The sequence below is a fragment of the Canis aureus genome, chromosome 7 (genome assembly GCF_053574225.1).
Source record: "Canis aureus isolate CA01 chromosome 7, VMU_Caureus_v.1.0, whole genome shotgun sequence".
Taxonomy (NCBI): Eukaryota; Metazoa; Chordata; class Mammalia; order Carnivora; family Canidae; genus Canis; species Canis aureus.
Window position 1 is genome coordinate 56,394,675 of NC_135617.1, and position 22,225 is coordinate 56,416,899.

The 22,225-nt window shown below is 36.4% G+C and overlaps 1 long non-coding RNA gene across 1 annotated transcript in view; it reads left to right on the forward strand.

Annotated features, from left to right (window-relative positions):
* Window positions 1–14,632: 14,632 nt before the first annotated feature.
* The window catches only part of LOC144316873 (uncharacterized), a 31,716-nt gene continuing 24,123 nt past the window's right edge, over window positions 14,633–22,225 (forward strand). The window contains exons 1-3 of the long non-coding RNA XR_013382708.1: window positions 14,633–14,717; window positions 19,631–19,691; window positions 20,924–21,110. This is a non-coding gene — a long non-coding RNA (uncharacterized LOC144316873). The remainder of the gene's footprint in view (window positions 14,718–19,630; window positions 19,692–20,923; window positions 21,111–22,225) is intronic.

The window sequence follows — 22,225 nt, forward strand, 5'->3', positions numbered from 1 at the left end:
TGACTGAGCCACCCAGGTGCCCCTTCTCAGTTCTTACAATTAAACTTCAGTTTCATAATGCTAGCTAAAATTTGTATTTGGCATTGATCTGAATCACACTAAAACAAAATTAGTTGGAAAGAATAGTTATTTTACTCAATTTAGTCTTCATTTCCAGTAGTATGGTATCTATCTTCATTTATTCATGTGTTTTATTTCTATTAATAAGTTTTTAAATACCCAACGTGCATAACCTGCATACTTATTATTGTTCCTTCCTAAGTATTTCTTTTTTTTTTTTTTAAAGATTTTATTTATTTATTTATTTATTTGAGAGGGAGAAGGAGAGAGAAAGAAAGCATAGGAGCAGGGGGAGGGACAGAGGGAGAAACAGACTTCCCGCTGAGCAGGGAGCCTAATGCCAGGGCTCAGTCCCAGGAACCACAGATCATAACCTGAGCCAAAGGTAAATGCTTAACTGACTGAGCCACTCAGGCAACTCTCCTAAGTGTTTTTAATGTTTTAAAACTGGAAAAGGTATTATTTTTTCCGTTCTATTCCTTTGATTTTTTTTTTCATTTTAAGTTTGCTTATCACCACATGTCCCTTTTTTTTGCTCTCTTCCAAGATAACTCAACCTTTTCTTGTCTTTGCTCTATTTCACTACTTTATTGTTTGTAGAAAACTGTTAAGAATGCAAATACACACACACACACACACACACACACACAGAGGAATTGCAACACATAGAATTCAGTTGATATTGCCCTGTGGGCAGCCTAGCTTTGTACTCCTTTGTAAATTTGCTTCAGCATCACTATTATTTAGATTGTGTATTTTTCTTATAATGCTCCATTTATAACTAACTTCATTATTAATAAGTTAAATAAAATATTTGATACAGGGATCCCTGGGTGGCGCAGCGGTTTGGCGCCTGCCTTTGGCCCAGGGCGCGATCCTGGAGACCCGGAATCGAATCCCACTCAGGCTCCGGGTGCATGGAGCCTGCTTCTCCCTCTGCCTGTGTCTCTGCCTCTCTCTCTCTCTCTCTGTGACTATCATAAATAAATAAATAAAATTTAAAAAAAAATTTGATACATGTTTATTGTATATTCATATTTTTACTTCAAAGGATTCTTAACAAAAGTAACATATACTAATTCAATTAAATATTATTAAAGGCTGAGTAACAAAAAATAGCAAACACCTCAACCAGCTCTCCCCATGCACAGTTCCATTCCCTGAAAAATCAACAATCCTTCCTTACAAAACTAAACATACCCTTAACATATGATCTAGCAATTGTGCTTCTTGGTATTTACCCAAAGGAGGTAAAATCTTAGTCCACACAAAAACCTGCACATGGATATTTATAGAAGCTTTATTCATAATTGTCAAAACTGGGAAGCAACCAATATGTCCTTCAGTAAGTGAATGATAAATAAATGCTGGTACATCCAGATAATGGAATATTATTTCATGTTAAAAATAAGTGAACTATCATGTCATGAAAACACATAAAGGAAACTTATGGGCATATTAATAAATGAAAGAAACCAATTTGAAAATGCTATATACTAATGCAATGCCAACTATGTGACATTCACAAAAAGACAAAACTATATATAAAGACAGTAGAAAAGACCAGTGATTGCCAGGTGTTGGGGAGAAGAGAGAGATGAATAAGTGGAACACAGAGGATTTTTAGGGTACTGAAAATACTCCATATGATATTGTAACGGTAGGTACATATCATCACACATTGGGTATGGTATCTTAGTAGGCAACTGAGATCCAAAATTCCTAGTGATGTGTTAAAATCATGTGAAGGAATTCTAAGGAACATACATAACACATTCAAAATCTTTTTAAAAAAAGAGTAACGCCAAAGCAGAACAACACTTGCCAAAAACTAAATGAGAGAGGCAAATGATAAATGTGCTTTGAGTCAAGGGCAGAGACACAGGGATCTGAGAGAGAGAAAAAGGGGTGTGTTTCACAGAGTAAACTGTGCTTAAGTTGGAGCCTTTATATGATTTAGGTAAGTGAGGAGTGAGGAAAGGATATCTTGGAATGTTCATGGCATGTTTATATACAATGAATGAATGGTTTGTCTACAGCTAGAGCAGACACATAAAAGAGCCTCCTTCTGGAGACTCCCTCCAGGCTTACTGAATCACAAGGCTTTAGTCTACCTGTGTGACTGTCCTTCCTGCTAAGTCCTCTGCCTCCCAGAGCCTGTGAAGATCATAAAACTGCTACTCTGCTTAAGTTATAACAGATAGTCTGCATCAGAAAATAGCTCATGCTTAATGTGAGCATTCCCAATGGGGCTATTTCAATCTCAAATTATATTTGCTCCAAGGAAAGCACACAATGAATCACAATGAAGAGGGGGAAAGAAATGCATCAATGGGTAAAAATAGCATTGACTGTCTTCCAAGTATACACAATTAGGGAGAATTCTGGGGTTATGGATGACTGTTTTATAGAACATATGGGGACAATATAGTCCATCTTTATTAGCTCTACATTGCAAATCAACTTTTCTACAAAGAACTTTTAAATCATTTCCCTATTGCCGCAGTGTGAGGGTCACTGAGGCCAGGGTTCCCTCACTTTAATTATGGACAATCCTCTGTCTCTTGGTTTTCAGTTTTGGGCACAGAAAACTGCTGAAGTCAGAAGGCAGGTTTTGTTGTTTCCTCTTGCTTCAAAGGCCAAGAATGGTAATTTGATTCAATTAAAAAGTGTACTCATCCATAATATATGGTACAGATTTCTGACTTGCAACAAAAAGTTCAATCAAGTCGATTTAAAACTCCTTTGGATGTCTCAAATGTCCTCTGAGGCTATAAGTCTGGTTTTCCAATCTTCTTCACGGTCTGTCCAGTTGCCCAGGTAGAGCACTGAGAATCATGTCTTATTCCTCCATCTTTTTCCCACCCCCAATTCCCCAAATAAAAATAGTTACCAAGTGCCAATAATTGTATCTCCTCAGTATCTCTGGCTTCTGTCTCTTTCTCTCAAATCATGCTTAGATTATTATAATAATTGTAATAAATGTCTTCTAGTCAGTTTCCTTGCTTAGTCATGTCTCCCAAAATGTTCACTCTATTAAATTGCTGGATGGAGATTCCAACATTCACTTGTCCCTCTTTCTTCTCCACTATACTACAAAGTCCTGATGAGAGTCCTGTGTATTATTTCTCAATGCCCCCATACATGTATATTAAATTATATGAACAAACAGAAAACAGTTTAATCACTACTGTTGTTATCTCATTTTATCTGAAACTCCTCCTTTTGAATCCCATCCAAATTAAACACCTAAACAAAAAACAAAACAAAACAAAAAAAACATCAATACTTTCAATAGCTTACTTCTTAATGTCTATAAAAAGAGAGGAAAAGATCAAAATAATGAATCAAATCCTAATGAACTTATGAATTTTCAAACTGCAGACTGTAACTCCAAATAAAAGGAGCCAGAAAAATCATAATTTTAGGAAACTTATTTCAATCAAAGTGAAAGTTGATAACAGAAGTAAAATACTTTTGAGATCTTGGGCCCAATCAAGGGTTTTCAGAATTAAATAGAGGGAAACCATTCATGTCCCAATAATATTAAATAAAAGCATAGCTGGAGATGTGGGTAAATTGTGTGGATGACAAGGGTCAAACCTGCTCTCATGCTGAAAACTGGCAAAGGCTACCACTCATAGAGAATAAAGTATGTTGTGTGGCCAATGGCAGTTTTTCTGGTGTCCAAAAAATGGCTGAGATCAAACCCTTTGCCCATTTTTAAATAGAATTATTTTTTTGTTTAATTGTCAAATTATAAGATTGTTTATATGCTATGAATACAAGTCCCTTACCAAATATATAATTTGCAATTTTTTTTAAGTGGAGATCAACATGGGGCTTGAACTCACAACACTGAGATCAAGACCTGAGCTGAAATCAAGAGTTGGACCCTAAAAAAAAAAAAAAAAATAGAGTTGGACCCTTAACTGACTAAGCCACCCAGGTACCCCACAAATATATTTTTCTAATTTGTGATTTGTCTTTCACTTTTCTGATAGTACCATTTATTGCAAGCACATAAGTTATAATTTTGGTATTTTTCTACCTATGCATTTTTTTCTTTTGTTGCCTGCGGTTTTTATATCACATCTAAGATAACATTAGCTAATCCTAATTTTACTTAGAGTTTTATAGCTTTATAGTTTTATAGCTCATGCATTTAAGTTTCTAATCCATTTAGAGATAACTTTTGCACATGCTATGAAATCTGGCTTCATCACTTTGTATGCAGATATCAGCTATCCCAACACCATTTGTTGAAAAGGGGTGAATGGGTGACAGGCATTGAGGGGGGCACTTGATGGGATGAGCACTGGGTGTTATTCTGTATGTTGGCAAATTGAACAAAAATAAAAAATAAACCCTCAATTTTCTAAACCCTCAATTTTCTTCCATTGATCCATATATCATATCCTTATTATAGTAACATACTATTTTGTTTACTGTAACCTTGTAGTAAGTTTACAATCCTGAAGTATGAGTCTTCCAAATTTTTTTAAAGATTTTATTTATTTGAGAGAGAGAGAGAGCGCACAATAAGGGGAGGGGTAGAGGAAAAAGGATGGTCAGGCTCCCTGCAAGAAGCCCGATGCAACGCTTGATCCCAAGACCCTGGAATCATGACCTGAGCTGAAGGTAGACATTTAACTGACTGAGTCACGTAGGTGCCCCTAAATTTATTTATTTTTTTTACCAAGATTGTTTTAGCTTTTCTGCGCCCCTTGCACTTTCATAGGAATTTCAATTCAATGATTGTTAATTTTTGCTAAATTGTGTTCATTGCACCTGTTTAGAATAGAAGTTTTGCAATTTGTGACCAAGAAGGGTGATGAGAAACACCTGAAACCTGCCTCTGCCAGTATGAAATCCTAATCCCCCAATGGAGGCTATAAGGAGAGCAAACCATTGTCTTTCTTGATTGCATCTGCCTCAGGTAGAGCTTCTATAGCATAGCAGGGGAGGCCTGGGTGGTATTAATGAAGTGGAGCAAGGCTCCAATGTCAGAATTTTTCTATTCTCTCTGAGATTTAGCAAATTCCCTGACTGAATGTTTCTTCATTTTCTGCATGCCTACAAGACAATTCCAGTGTCTTTAAATAGAATTTTTTTCATCATTTTCACCAGTTAAAACTGGTTAAAGTCCAACTTTAAACAGCTAATGTTGTTTTGCTGGGGAGATAGTTTACTAAGCTCCTTATTCCATTATTCATGAAGTTCTGGCCCATTAAAATACTATTTAATAAAGCCAATGCAATTAAGCCAAAGCTATATTCAAAGAAAAAAATTGACATACAAACACAAACACTATATTTATTGATCTGTACCTAACCAACTTGTGAGATTAACCATCACTCTCCAATTTCCTTTTAAAAACTACTAAATGATATCTATCAGGCCCTGTATGTGCGAAACTAGTTGTCTATTTTGTTCTCCCTCCCACTTCTCCCAATTTTGAATGGTGTGCTTGTCAAGAATCAGTGGTGAATCCCACCTTTCCCATTTAAAGGTATTTCTTATTTTAATAATATACTTTGTAGAGGCACTTAGCTGGCTCAGTCAGTAGAGCATGCGAATCTTAACATTGGGATCTTTGAGCTCCATCCCCATGTTAGGCATGGAGCTTAGTTTAAAAAAATAAAATTAAAATGAGCAGCTTTAATATATGTTTATATATATATATATATATATATATATGCAAAAAGAGTTGTTTTTCTTAAAAATCAGCTGAAGTCTACAAAATCATAATATAGACAAAGTATTTTATCTTTTTTAAGATTTTATTTATTTGAGAGAAAGAATGCATGCACAAGGGAGGGGGAGGGGCAGAAGGAAAAGAAGTCTGCCCCCTGAGCAGGGAGTCTGACCCGAGGGCTGGATCCCAAGACCCTGACATTATGACCTGAGCCAAAGGCATATGGTTAACCAACTGAGCCACTTAGGTTGCCCTAACAAACTATTTTTAAAAAATACACACCACCGTGGAGTCAGTAAGACAACTATAAAGGAAAGCTAAACTTCCGGGTGGAAACCTGATAAATAGTACACCAACACGGTTTTGAAGAAATTCCCCTTACAGTGCATAGTAATTACAAAGAAAGAATAGCAAGTTTACAGAGAACAGGTGGCCACCACATAGGGAATACTGGGAGAAAGCAACATCATGAACAACCAGATGTCATCCACAAAGAAGAGCACAACATAATCTATGCAGTATTTCTCTGAAAAATGTATAACCTGAGTATAAGCAGAGGAAATTTCAGACAAGTCCAAACTAGAGAGAATCCTACAAATTAACTAACCGACATTTATCAAAAGGAAAGAGGAACTGATCCTGATAAAAGAAAACTAAAGAAAGACATACAGCAATTAAGTACAATACATGATTCTGGGTTAAACCCTGAACCAAGAAAAACAAAATCATTATAAAGGACATTGTTTGGTCAATTGGCAAAATTGAAATATGGACTGTAGATAAGACAGTACTATCTTATAAATGTTAAATTTCCTGAATTTGATAGCTGTATCATCATCATGTGAGAAAAGGTCCTTGTTCTTAGAAAATAAGCATTCACATATTTACAGTGAAAGGTGGTATTCCATATGCAATGTCCTAAAGGTTCAGGAAAAAATAAACATAGAGTGACAGGGAAAGCAGAAAGAGAATTCTCTTATTCCTAAATTTGGACCATCTTCCAACATTTTATCCTTTGTGCTTTCAGTTTATGAAATATCTCTAAGAGTTCTCTTAATGCTAAGTTTTTTGCTGGCATCTAAGGTATCTTCATCCTTTTCATTACAACACCATTTATGTTGAGAAGTTTCTCTTGCCTAAGGTCCTCTGGATACATATGTAGAGTCTTTTGTTTGGCAGAGGTATCAACATTCCATGGTCTGCTATTTCTTCCCTATTTATCTTATCTATGTATCTATAGTTCTATATAACTGCTTCTTTTATAACTGTATATAATTTGTTTCAATTGAATTCTACTTCTAGTGTACTCACTTTTTTTGCTTCTTTGTTACATTTTCATCTTCAGTGATCAGTTACCTTTCAGATTATTCATGTTTTAAAACATCACATACATTTATCACTGGGTGATGAAAAAACAACACAACTACACCTGTGCTGTTTGTGTAAGAACTGAATAACAGATGTGCAGTGACTAAACTCTGACAGAAGTGATGTGATACACATTTGTTATTTATCTAGTAATTTGTGCACTGGAGATCGAGCAATAAAGTTCTAAATTCATGCAATTACCCTGACTTAGTATCTCATAGTCATTGGAATATAAAGCATTTTGTTGAGGAACTTGTGTTATTTAAATAAATAGCAGGGGATGCCTGGGTAGCTCAGTCAGTTGAGCGACTGGTGCTTGATTTTGGCTTAGGTCATGATGTCATGGGTGGTGAGATCAAGACAGAGTCAGGCTCTGTGTTCAGCGAGGAGTCTGTTTAAAATTGTCTCCCTTAGGCCCTCCCCACTGCATGTGCGCACTCAATCTCTCTCCTTCTCTCTAAAATAAATAAATAAATAGGTAAATAAGTAAAATGTGGTAATTGAAATGTATGCATAACAAGAAGCGTGCAAAGTAAGAACTACACACAATAAGTTCCCCATCCTTTGGTTTCACTTTCAGGTACCCACAGTCAACCACAGTCCAGAAGCAGATTTTCCTCCTTCTGACATATAGCCAGAAGGTCAATAGTAGCCTAACTCTACATCACAATGCCCACATCATTCACTGCACTTCATCAATTGCACCTAGGTAATTATCATCTCACATCCACACAAGAAGCTAAAAGGTGAGTACAGTACAATTTGTGAGAGAGAAACCACATTCATATAACTTTTGTTACAGTATATTGTTATAATTGTTCTATTTTAGTATTAGTTATTATTGTTCATCTCTTACTGTGCCAATTTATAAATTAAGCAATATCATAGGTATGCATATATAGGAAAAAACATAGTAAAAATATAGGGTTTGGTACTATCATTGGTTTCAGGTATCCACTGAGGGTCTGGGAATGTATCCCCTGTGGATAAGGGGACTACCCTATGAATATATTGGTAATTCCACATATTAACTAAATTTTCTGATTTAATAACCAACCACTAATTATTATTGTTTTCACAAGAGAACTTCTGCAATAGTTTTGTTATTTTTCAAGACAAAAATAGCTTGCCTCCCAGGGAAAAAAAAATACACACACACAAACAAAATTGAAGGAAGTCATTATGATAAAATATATCTACCATTCAGAAAAAAAAATTAGTCTATATCTGTCTATATTCTAGTTCAGATCCTTTGAAAAAGATTTTACCTAATTCAATTCAGAAAAATGAGAGCAAACACTATTCTCCACCAGATAACATTACTTTCTAATAAAACTGATGGAGTTTTCCACAAATACAAATAAGCTTCTAAACAAAATAAAAAGAAATAAAATCAATAGACTGGAGAGTGCCTAAAGACTCCCTGCCAGATATCACTGAAAGGAGAGTAAATGGGTGGCTAATTTTGTTAACTTGTTTTTAAGAATCTTTGACTTATAAAACACAAAAACTTTGTAAAGTGCTTTCTAGCTTAGCTTTGATTCCTGGCTGTTTAGGTTAAGAATAATCAATTTAAGCAAAGCCATAAATAAAATTACTTCATAAAGACCAAAGATCAAGTGAGCAAAGTTTATTGCTTATCTCACTTCACCTTCCTTCATATAGCTACAGTTGTCTTTGCATCATTTTTTGGCAATTCCAAACTACTGCATCACCAAATAATTGATAATTGTATCTAAGGACAAATGTACTGATCTTTACAAACCCTGAAGAATCTCTGCATTATTTTATTTGTGAGAATTTTAATTTCAGGTTCTTTCCAGGTCTTACACTGTTGTCTTTTTAAGGTCAAGTCTCCTGGGATCTACCCAAAGTTCCTGTGATAGGCAAACTATTCATCCTCATTCAACAGAGATAAAATGTCTTTGGAAAAAAATTTCATCAGCCTAATGGAAACCACCCACATGGCACCGGCAATCTATCTTCCTGAGAAACCTCTGAAGAAGGCTTCTGTACTTATAAATCCCAATTGTGGGAAAGGTGACACAAGATTTGCTTTCCAGCCTGCTCTGGTGTCTTATAGTTACAAAATAAGCTTTATTCTTAAATCATCTTCTAAAATTAAAGTAAGTAAAATAAAACTCTTGCCCTCTAACTGGGTTTTCATATTTTGTTACCTGGAAAGAAAAACACATTAGCCAGTTTACACATTAAAAGAAAACATCTCATACAAGAAAGGCTTTACCACCCATTGTGAAGAAAGGTATGGGGCCATTAATTCATTCAACAAATCTTTTAAATGCCTATTATGCGAATCCCTGAGAGGATAATATTAGAGCAGGAAATGAAAATGGGAAGCCGAAGCAATTACCCCTGAAAAAGGTGTAGGCTTTGGTTCTTAATCATTTTGATCAATAGTTGGGTCAATTACCACCAAGGTTCTACAAATGAAAGTACAGAGCAGGCCTTGTTCACAGACCCAATAAAGGTGTTGCATTCCAATGCACTGTCATTTCATATATACTTGTCATGGAGAGTAACTAAATACAAAATGCTTCAAAAGTAGTGTACATGCATATTAATTAGCTCATCACCATAATGATTTCTGACCCACTGGACATCAAAATAACAATTGCTACTCAAGGAGGAGTTTGTGCTATTCATTCGGTTATAAAAAGAAAAAACTCCATATTTTACAATGGTAAAAGTCAGTGACACAACTTAGGAATGAAAATTTTGATGGGGAAGGAAGCATAATTATTTAGGGTGACCCATGGCCGGGAAAGATTCAGCTAACATCAAAACATATCTTTAGAAACATAGGCTTGTATAAAGGAAAGTATACAATGGGAGAAAGGATAAAAAAAAAAAAAAATGAAAGACTTCAAATAAAACCTTCTATTGTTTCATGGTTACCTATGAGATTAATGCTGATAAAAAGTATACACTACACTTGATGGGATGAGCACTGGGTGTTATACTGAATGTTGGCAAATCGAACTTGAATCAATCAATCAATAAAATTTTTTTAAAAATTATACACAAGTGGGAGGACTTCCAATTAAGCCTCTTGTAAGATAGTCTCCTTATTAGATTTAATAACATGTCACCTGATAAGAGATAGAGAAAATGGATCATTGGAAATTTCTAGTACCTTTCTGACATCAAATAAAGCAAAAATCATATTTTAACATTAACAAATATTTCATAAAAGAAATACAAGCTTCTTCTTGTGTGCAATCTTTTATAACAACCTAAAACTCCATCCAGCTTTGACTGATGTGGATCCAATTTCTGAGAGATGTCATGGAATCTTCACGAACATGAACATTTTGTTTTTTTCTGGCACAACAAAATAGTTCAGATAAACTGAGAACTAAAATTATAAATCATAAAAAATAAGATGCCCAAAATATAAAGGCACATTAAGCTTTCAATTTAATCAATCTCATGGGTCATTTAACATCATTTAAAATGTAAAGCTTAGGTACAAGACAATACAAGTGTTTCCTTTTTCTCATTTGTGAAGATTCTTCTTATCTAAAACTTTAAAGGTAATTTTTTTTTTACTTTTTAAATAAGGACTGTTATAATGATAATTTACATCCAAACTTAGAGCCATACCTGCAATTACTTTCATTACCTCACAGCCTGTCTTTTTGTGACATTATGTGCCTTTTGGAAAAGTACAATCCCTGGCATATGCCACCTGGGTGGAAGAATTTTGTAACAAGTGACATGAATGATGTTTCTAATTCCTCAAATGATATATTTTCTTTCATAATATCCTCCTCATTTGTCATGGTTTCTCTTCCTTTTTGACCTCTTTAATCATTACAAATATAGTAATTTTATAATCTCTTTTAGATTGTTCTATTTTATTTCATTTTGGGATGTCAGTTTTACTCTCTATAGCAGCTGCTGGCACATCTTTATGGTCATTCAATTACTCTTTTGTTTTATGACTCTTTCACTTTTTTCTTCTATCAAAGATAAGAGAGCCCCAGTCTAGGAATATCTTCTTGAAGAAGCATTCTTCAAAGAATTTTACAAGAGCTAGATCTGTTTGTAGAATTTATTCTAAGCCTGAAATTAACCCTTCACTTAAGTAATGTAAATTCAGATCCTCTGTGAATGTGTGGTACTGGCTTGTGTGTATCACTTTTTTTTCAAAAATATTTTTTCTGCCTATGCCTGGAGGAGACTCAATTAAGTCTTTAACAGTGGGAGGAATTCTCTGAAGCTATGAACAGAGTTTCTCTTATTACATTTTCATAGACTTAAGAGTCCTTTGCAGCCCCAACTTTAAGGAGATATCTCAAAAACAGATATGCAACTTCTCTGGATCCAGATTCCCCTACTGAAAATCAAAAGTCAAGCCTCAACATCCTAGGAGCATCAGGGGGAAATCACAATAACAAGCACCTAGTTTTTCAAGCATGCCTCACTAAAAGACAAGCTGCCTCATCTGGAGAAACCTTTCTACCCCTATAGGGAGCACCAGCAGGAAACAGTGAGAAACCCAGCAGTACCAGATAACCCAAGCAGACCAAAATAAGACCTCAAAGACTCTGAAAAGTTAACTTTTATCGGAACCATGGCCCACAAGATCAGGACAGTTGCTTCATGATAAACCTCTAAACAGGTTGTGTTCCTGATAAAAGAAATAACATTCAGGGATAGCTGGGTGGCGCAGCGGTTTGGCGCCTGCCTTTGGCCCAGGGCGCGATCCTGGAGACCTGGGATCGAATCCCACGTCGGGCTCCCGGTGCATGGAGCCTGCTTTTCCCTCTGTCTGTGTCTCTGCCTCTCTCTCTCTCTCTCTCTCTCTCTCTCTCTGTGAGTATCATAAATAAATTTAAAAAATATATATATATAAAAAAAGAAATAAAATTCAAATTTGACCCAGATTTTCCTAAACGTAATGTTAAAAATGTCTAGGATACAACAACAACAACAACAAAAAATCCCTATACCAAGATACAGAATCACTACATGAATGTGAAAATATAATCAACAGAGGCCAACACTGAGATGATTCAAATGTTGATATTATCTGATATGTAGCCCCTCATGAGGCTCTGTGTTCAGTGTGGGATCTGCTTATATTCTCTCTCTCCTTCTCCCTCTGCCTCTCCCTGCCCTTCTCTCTCTCTCTCTCTCTAATTAATAAATAAATCTTCAAAAGAAAAAAAGAACCAAATGGAAATTATAGGACTAAAAACACCAATATCATCATCATCAACAATAAAAGTCTTGCTGGCTAGGTGCAAAATGGGGTGGAGGTGGCTGAGGATATAATCAGTGAAACTGAAACAGATCAATAGGATTTACCCAATATGAAAAAAAAAGACTGAAAAGCCTCAGTTGGCTTTGGTATATAAACAAAGATCTAATATTTGCCTCCCAAAAGGAGAGGAGAAAGAAAGTGTTGAACTGGCCCCCATGTAAATACAGATGGAAGAAAGAGGCAAACAGTCCCTACAGATTGGTAGGTAGCATATTGGTAGGTTCAATGAGCAAAGACACATAAGAAGCTGGTCTTGGGCAGCCACAAGACAAGTAGATCTCCACACCTGCCCACTAGAATCTTAAAGTTTATTTATGCTCCTAACTAGGTTCACTTACACCATGCAAGTGGTCTCAGCACCACATTGCTCTCTCAAGCCTACAGCCTTTAAAATGGCTCTGATTGTAGGAATGGTGGACAAATGTACATTCTAAGGATAGTGAAGGAGTAAGAAGCCTCCACTTGCCTAGGTACACCTCTTAGGCCAACAAGAGATCAAGTCCTCTCAATGACCTTCCCGAAACCAACCCCTCAAGACTGGCTCTTACAATCTCACCTGCCCTCCTTTCCTGAAATATGCCCTAAGCCATCAAGAAGGATTTCATTAGCATAGAAGTGGCTCATTTGGCAAGTATCTGGTTATACTGGAGGTATATGCTATAACAACAATACAGGCACATACAAGAGAAAACATAGGTGAACATAATGATTCCCAAAATAAGTCATAATATTTTTCACCAAGATCCAAACCACTGATTTACTGAGTCCCTTAGGAATGAGGTTCAGTTCATACAGAGCATTCATTTGTGTCTTCATGTGATTTAGTAAAAATGATACATTAGCATACTCTTCAGTTATGAATACATAAAATTCCTTTTGGATAATGGCACAGATGGTAACAATGTCCAAGGCCATCCTTTTTTGGAGGATAGCTTTCTCATTAGAAACATTACAGTGTTAAGACAGGCTTTGTCAGCTCTTATTTAAGGTTTGCTGGGTAGGTTTAATAAGGGCTTCTGTGTGTGCCATAATGTCCTCCAGGACAAGGGACAGGCAAAGTTGGTGGCCCAATGATTGTACCAGTGGGGAAAAAATGCACCTATCTGGGCTTAAGGAAAGGGAAGTTGGCAGCTTTACAAACCTGACCCAGTTATACATACTATACATTTTAGCTGGAGGAGGCAGTCCTGTCAGGGTGAAGAGATGAATTGGGGGTAGGATATGCCAGATCGCCTTCTCCCCTCTTTCAATAATGTGTATTTTATTCCAAGTATGGTGTGTTTCAACAACTTCAGCTTCTGTCAGTACAGTGGGATCTGAGTGGAAATTGAGTAGTTCCTCCTCAACCAGGGACATGAAGTAACTCACCCATCCTGATGGGCATCTCATCACAAATTCTAGTAGATAATGCTTTTCCAGGCACGATGGGGCTCAGTGTTCTCAGTAGCATAGCACTTGATCCATGGTGAGTGTTGTGCCAGTGGCTTTCTCCAGTGACTTTCAAATCTTTACTGCCTTGGGTTTCTTGGCAGGGATCTCCAGTCTGGCATTTGAGGCAACAGGCCATACTGGTTGATTTTTCAAGTGTATTGACACTTGGGATAGTACTTCAATCTGCCTGACCAAGATAGTTTTACTTGTTAGTGATTTAATCTTTTGCTTTAATATTTCATTCTTTCCTTTCTACCAACCCTGTTACTTGTATATTAAAGAGGAGGTGGAGTTTCCATTCAGCGTCACATTCTTTTGCCCAGTCTTGCACATCATGACCTTTGAAATGTGACTCTGGATTACTATCTACTCAGCTCAGTTATCAAAACATGGTACTTTTTTAAACCCCTAATGGTGGCAGCCTAGTGATGATGATGGGTTAAAGCTTGGGTTAATTAGGCTAAACATAGTGTCCACAAGAATCAAAGCATATTTAGAACCATTACTTGGAATGAGGTGGCCAATATAAGTAACTTTTCCAATCCCTCAGCAGTTTGGAACTCCAGTGGATGGCCCCATAGTCCTTTGGCAGTTTCCCTGAGCATTGTTTAGAACACATTGGATATGCTATTACTGAATTAACCAAGTCACTCTATTTCAAGGATAATTGGCAATGTTGGCAATGTGCCATCCCACCTGGGCTCTACTGTGGCTGTTCTTCCTATGTATCAAATCTCCTGTATCAACTGTTAGGTCAGTTGCTAGGATGCACACACAGGCCAGGGCATCAGCTTCCTGATCACCAGGGGCTGTCAGCACCTTCGGAGCCAGGACATGGAAGACAGTGAGGACCGCCTCAGGCTCTTTAAGGTAAACCAAAATGTCTTTCCATCTAACCTGACCTCTTACGAGTTTATTCATGACCATCCCCCCTTTGGCTTCCCATTGTCCAATCATAAGGTTAATCCCTTTAGACTTGCCCAACTGCAAGTACAAAGGATTAATGGCCAGGACTCATGAGTGATCACGAGCCAAACTGCTCTGAATTTAGCCCCCTGGCTGCTATGGTTTGTTACAGGTTCTAGGCCTCTGTACCCAGGCACAAGCATCAGTTGGAATTTCTCCCATTCCTTCTATATAGGCTGTAGGTGCCACCACAGGAACAGAGGCAGGGGCATTTGGAAGATTTACATACTCTATAGAGCTTAGTATCACCTGCATTTCTAGGCTGTTGGAAATAGTGCTCCTCTGCTGCAAATAAACATGCCATTTAGTCAAACTGGGATTTTTAAGCCATGGTAGAGTGGATTGATGGAACATATTTTCAACCTGTTCCTTGATAGGAAGGCAATTCTTACCAAGATATGCTGTTCCTTCCTCACTGGCTCTACCTATAGGAGTTCTGGGTATACCACTAGAAGTTATTACTCTATAGGGGTACATTTGATTTCTGTCCCGTTGCAGAACTTGGACCAAAATCCTAGAGGTACTCTCCCCTTCTGTTGTCTCTGCTACAGTGCCCAACTTATATCTCCAAGACTCACAGACACACTAAACTCAAATGGTAGCCCTGCTTCGGAGATGCCCAAACTTTAATCTGTTTCACTAGTATTTTTACCCTCTCAAAGGGTACTTGTTGCTCTGACCCTCACCCACATATGCCCTTTCTTCAACAGGCAGTATAAGTGTAGAAGCACTGTACCAGGTGGGTAATAAAACTCCTCTAAACCTCAAAGTCATTACAAAATCTTACCTCTTTCATATTCTTAGGGGTTGGATAGGCTTATACCTTATCACTCACAGCTTCTGGGACAATGCACCCAACCATATGATGACCCAAAAGTGGTACATCATAGACACTTAGGTACACTTTACAGTGGTACCTAAGCTTTGAATTTTGTGGGCTTACTACTCATCCTCTTCCTTGCAAATGTTCCAACAAAATCTGCAAGAGTGTCCTGCAGCCAAGGCAAGACTTCACATGTTAACACTATATCATCAATATAATGGGCCTATTTTACAGATATGGGGAAGGAGAACAGGCACAGATATTGGGTTACCATCCCATGACATATTGTGGGTCTGTGCAGGTGGCTTGGGGAAGCACTTTTGCAGGTCTACTTATATCAATAACACATCTTTATATAAATATAACCTAAAGAAAGTCTTGCGTCACTTCTTACTTGATGATGCTTCCAACATAGTTTAACATATCAAACAAGCCTAACTAGTTTAGTATTTCTCTTTTATAAGGAGAGATGACAAATCTTTTGAGATGTTCCAGGAACCCTCTAGGAAAACTCCAAAGTTAATTTAAGATCAAAAAGACTTCATTTAAAGTTTGATTTTTGGAAGGTTTGTCAAAGGAATTAAAAGGCTTAAAATATTTCATTAAATAAGAACGTAGGTCACTGTGAAACAAAACTTAGTTACCATTTAATCAATGTGGCAATTAAAAATTTCAAAGCAAATGCAGAAGTTATAGAGTTGTAAGAAAAACCTATCTCTTTTAATGGAGAAAGGTAAGTTTTCTGAAGTAACCAAAGACAAGATGAAGTAGAGGGAATTATTTTTGATGAAACACAGAATCTTTGTTTTTAAGCAGATTACCAAAAATATAAAGAAGAACCTTTTATAATCTTATCAAAAACAGACCAATAGTCTAAGAAAGTTTTTTCCCAAGAAATCCATGCCAAGATGGATCATATTTAAAAGTCTGAGGAGTAAAGACAGAAACGTCTTGAAAATAGCCAAAGGGAAATTATGGATTACCTACAGAGGATCACCAATTCAAATTACAGAAGATTTCTCATATGAAGCCATGGAGTCAGAAGGATATGAAACAACAGTTCACAAGTGCTGAAGAAAAGGAACTATCAATCATATGTTCTGTATTTGGTAAAACTATCCTTCATGAATGAAGAGAGACAAAAGCATACTCAGATGAAGGTATTTCATCTGTGAAGAATTTGTGGTTAGCAGACCTACCCATAAATATTGATTAAAGGGAGTTCTTTTCACATAAAGGAATTTATGAAAGAAAGAAAAAGGGAAGGAAGGAAGGAAGGAAGGAAGGAAGGAAGGAAGGAAGGAAGGAAGGAAGGAAGGAAGGAGAAAAGAAAATGAAAAAAAGGAAAGGAAAGGAAAGGAAAGGAAAGGAAAGGAAAGGAAAGGAAAGGAAAGGAAAGGAAAGGAAAGGAAAGGAAAGGAAAGGAAAGGAAAGGAAAGGAAAGGAGGAAAGGAAAGGAAAGGAAAGGAAACTTTGAGCATGAGGAAAGATCAGTGGAAAAAGCAGAAGTATGGGTAAATATCATAGGCAATCATTTTTTTGTAAGTTTTATATTTGATGATTGAAATGAAAATTATACTATTGGTTACTCTAGCCAGTGATATTTAAAGTGGGGAAGGTAAAGGAACTGAAAAGGAAGTGAAGTTTCCATACTTCACAAAAAATCGTAAAATGTTGATACCACCAGTAAACCATGATAAGTCACATAGTATAGTGTAAACCTATATCACATAGAAAATCATACAGAGATCAATCAAAAGCACTATAAATAAAGCAAAATTGAATGTTAAAACCTATTCAAGCAACCTAAAAGAAGGTAGAAAAAGAGAAAGAGACATTAGTAGAGGAAACAAACAGATAAATAATAAAATGACAGTATTAGGCTCTAACATATCAATAATTATCTTAAAGTTTAATGATAAAAATACACCAATCAAAAGATAGAGATTGGTAGAGTGGATTTTAAAAAATTACAACCCAAATATATTCTGTTCACAAAACAAAAGCCCCAAGCCCAGATTTAATAATTCTCCAAGCCACTGTAACATCAATTTGCTTTTCTCATTTTGAGTTCCCTTTCATTTCTGGCATCTGGAGTTTTATTTTTCATTCAAGCTAGGTTTACATATTTTTTATTAGAGAGTTATTTCTATGGATTTTAATGTCATATTCAGCCACAGTTCTAGGTCTTCACATAGGTCCTGATAGAAACTGCAGGGTGTTTTTATGCTACCTTAGAAATGTAGGAATGAATAGAACATCAATCTATTATGGCTCTTGAAAACATTCCACATTTTATGGATACACAACACATTTCTCAAAGTGTTTTTCCTTCATTAAACCTTCATTCTTTTTAACGTAATGCCATAAAGACTTCTGGGTGATGGACAAAATCTATTTTCCCTTTTGTTAACAACAGAACTCCTAAGTATTAGGTGAATGCAAGATTGGCCAGCTAGAAACTATATTTTCCATCCTCCTTTGATACTTGATATAACAGGTGATTAAGAGCCAGCCAATGGTAGCCACTACTATCAATGGACCTAAAGATGGAAGCCACATATTAAGAATGTTAGAGATGCCCTTTCTATCCTAGAATAGAAGGTTAGGTGAGAAAGAAATAAACCTCTGTCTTGTTCAAGACTTTTTACATAGTGGTTTCTTCATAAGAACTTAGACTTGTATAATCTTAGGAATAGAGTAAGACAGGGCTCTGAAGAACAGTGAAGAGATGGAAATGAAAATCCAAGAAGGGATAGATTATGAAACTAAGTTGGTCATAGGTACTGATCTCCAAGGGGCAGGTAGGTAGATCATTGTAAAATTTCTAACTGAAAGACCACAGTCATGGTTCAAAAAAGTATTGATAACTACATAGTCTGATTTTGCACTGGGAAATGTCTAGACAGAGGCTATGCATTGTATGCTTCCAGAAAGATCTTAAATATTGGAGTCCGGCAGGGGTCAACCTTCAGGCCAAATATAGCCATCAACTGGGATATGTGTGTAATTCTACGGGTTTTGACAAATATATACAGTGTGTCATCAACACCAAAATAAAAATAAAGAATATCCCATCAGCCCCCAAATTTCAGCCTCTCTCCCCAGATCCAGCTCCTAGCACTTACTATTTTCTTTTCTCTATTCCTACAATTGAAGCAACTACCTTTGTAGTAGCAGCAGCAGCAGTATTTTATTCCTTTTGAATTCTGTTTTTCTAATCAATGTCATGACCTAGAGAAAAGAACATCCCTCTTTACAAGGAAAAAGCCTCTCTGGAAGAAAATAACATGCAATAACATGCTAACTCTAGGGAGAAGTTGGCATTGATTGCGTTGGGTGAGTGAACCTGGGAAAGCACTGTTAGGTAGAGCAGAAATTCCCTGCATCTGCCCACCCCACTGGTATCCTACTCGCCTACCCCACCTCATGCAGCAGACCTGACATGATTCAGCAGACTCTTCACAGTCAACAATGCCCACACAACACCGTCTGAGATTCCCTCAAAGGCACACCCGCATAGGCTAACCCTTCCACATAGGTTTTTGTATCTCCTAAACAAGAAACTAAGCAAGTTATAGGGACAACAATAAGAAAGACAAAGGATATTTGGCTGTTAGCTGCCTGGTTAGGTATACTCTCTTTCCTTGTAAAAACTGTACTTCTAATGAGATGAAGAAATATGTCATTTGCAATGGGGTAGAAATCCTGGCCAGGAGTCTGAATGAAGGTGCAATAAGGGTCTTGAGAACCTTGCTAAGTAGCTAAATAGTTTCTCCTCAACTTCAACCTGAAATGTCCTCTTTGAAAGTCAAGACTGGCTTTTCCCAGAAACCATTTCAGTGAGAGAGTGAAAGCCAAGAGAGGGGGCTTTCCTGAGGACATTAGGCATAGGTCTGAGAGGAACACTGCCCCGACTTTTCTCTCTAAGTTCAATTCCTGGGACAGAAGCCAGCAGCCAGAGCTCTTCAAATTGACTTTTCTTTAATTCCAGGTCCCTTCACAATCTGATGGTAATACAGGGGCTCCATTTCCTGAGAGATTATTTCCAGGAGGTGAGTTGTTTTTTTTTTTTTGTTTTTTGTTTTTTGCCATAAGATTCTGTAAATAAAGTTTTATAAGAACACCATTATGCTCATTCTTTTACATGCTTTTACACTGCAACAGCAGAGTTAAGTTGTTGCAAGAGAGATATAGCCAACAAAGCCTAAAATACTTGTTATCTCTCATTTACAGAAAAATTAACACCCAACACAGGGTACAAAGAGAAAGATTCTGCACCCTCTGCTCGCAGAAATGAAGCTGCTTATCAAGTATTCCAGATATCAGTAGAAAATTAAATGCTAGGTAGGGAACTGCAACAAAGCTCCAAATGTATAATGAGGCATTACAGGACTGATAGAGTAGATTTCAGGAATACTATAAACATAAAACTTCTCTTGTAATGCTGATACCATTGAAAAATAAATCATCCAACCACAGTTAAATCTCAGTGTCTATAACCATTTTACTTAGTAAGATATTAACATAAGATGGCTCAACATCTTGTTAACAAAGAGAAAAACAAAAAGTCAACCTATTACAGTTGAACATGACACAAAAAATTTCTTCACAGTTGTTAAGTTTGTACATTAGTCTACAATCACAATTCCAGACTTTCCTCAATTATGTAAATTATGTTATCTTTATTTCTCCCATACTGGCTAAAAATTGAGATCTGAGTTGCAAATAAACCTATAGAAAGAGGACAAGAGAGACTTGAAATGAAATGTATGGAGAAAGTAAAAGTTAATGCTTCCATAAATGTTCTTCATATTTTGGGTTGTACCTAACCTGGCGCATTCTGTTCACATCTCCTTTCAAATTTTATCTGTAGTCCTTCCAAAAGTTACACAGGTTATCTTGTTTAACTGTAACTCTCTTTTTCAAAACCCATCTTCATCACCCTTTTTTCTCTAACTACGTCTGTCATTTGCATAAGCATTTATCCCTTGACTCATTAATACCTTGGGCTATATTCCAGTGGTAAAAAGAAAATATGAATTCAACAATCTACTATTGTTAGTAAGAATATTAAAATATTGTATATGCATCTATAAAAATAGATATAAAATGTGTAAATAGAGGACCAAATAAATAACTTTTTATATTAATGTTGTTAGAAGTCAAGTTTTCAATATAAGAAAAAAATCAATATATGAAATCAAATAAGTAAAAAGCCTATAAGATTAAATTTGAACTGAATTTTATAATCTTTTGATTTATTTTTCTCTTTTTTAAAAAATAGTATATGTTGCTCATCTCTTCACCATGAAACAATAATAAACTGAGGCAAATGAGAAACTCTGTTACATAGATTACAACCGCTCAGTACCACCACTTCCCCCTGAAATGTGCCAGCTCCTTGGAGAAATGGCTAATTCATGACTACAGAAGGAAAACTAGAACTTCTTGACACACCAGGAAGCAAGGAGGTAATGAAAGACATTCTAGAGATATCACCAAGGCATATTATTATGTAAAACAGACAAATCACAGGAATGTCAAAATATACAGGCGCTGACAAGAATGGGTTATATCAGTGGCCAAAAGTAGGACAACTGGACATCAAAAAGAATAATGAGGGGCACCTGGATGGCTCAGTGGTTGAGCGTCTGCTTTTGGCTCAGGTAGTGATCCCCTGGGTCCTGGAATCAAGTCCCTGCATGGAGCTTGCTTCTCCTTCTGCCTATGTCTCTGCCTCTCTCTCTCTCTGTCTCTCTCATGAATAAATAAATAAAATCTTTTTTAAAAAAAGAAAAAGACTAATGAGAGAAATGGATTAAAATGCATAAAATATATCAAAACCATAATGATATTTTTAAAAATTACTTATTGGTCACTCTTAGAGGTTACTATGATAGCACCTCATTATTCTAAAATTTGGTAAATAAGTATGGAAAAGCATGCACTTATCTCACCTTTTCAGTATGGACTATGAATAGTAAATGAGAGAATGTTCTTTTTTACGGAAGAATCATAAAAACAGAGTAAATGATAGAATCAGAAAATCACCGCTTTAGGAGATCCCTGGGTGGCTCAGCAGTTTAGTGCCTGCATTCTTCCCAGGGAGTAATCCAGGAGTCCCGGGATTGAGTCCCACATCAGGCTCCCTGCATGGAGCCTGCTTCTCCCTCTGTGTCTCTCATGAATAAATACATAAAATCTTTAAAAAAGAAAAAACATAGTTTTTAAAATTGTAATGAAATTCTATGCATAGGCAATGTTTATCATTATCTGTTAATGCCATTCAGAGAAAGATTTCTGGGAAGATGTAAATGAAGTTATCTTCCTTATAATACCAGACCCATGGATCAATCTCCACATTATTAAAACTAATATCCCTTTGGTGTAATGCAATAATAAATTTACAGCCCGACCTGTGAATTATTCTATCTCCTCCCTCTGAAAAAGAAATTGAATCTGAATCTATTCAAGCTTCTATAACTATCAAGTTTACAGGAGGTAAATGAGGTAAAGGAATACTTTAAACAATACCATGAGATAGCCATCAGCAAAATACATAATGCAGATAACTTTATGACAAATG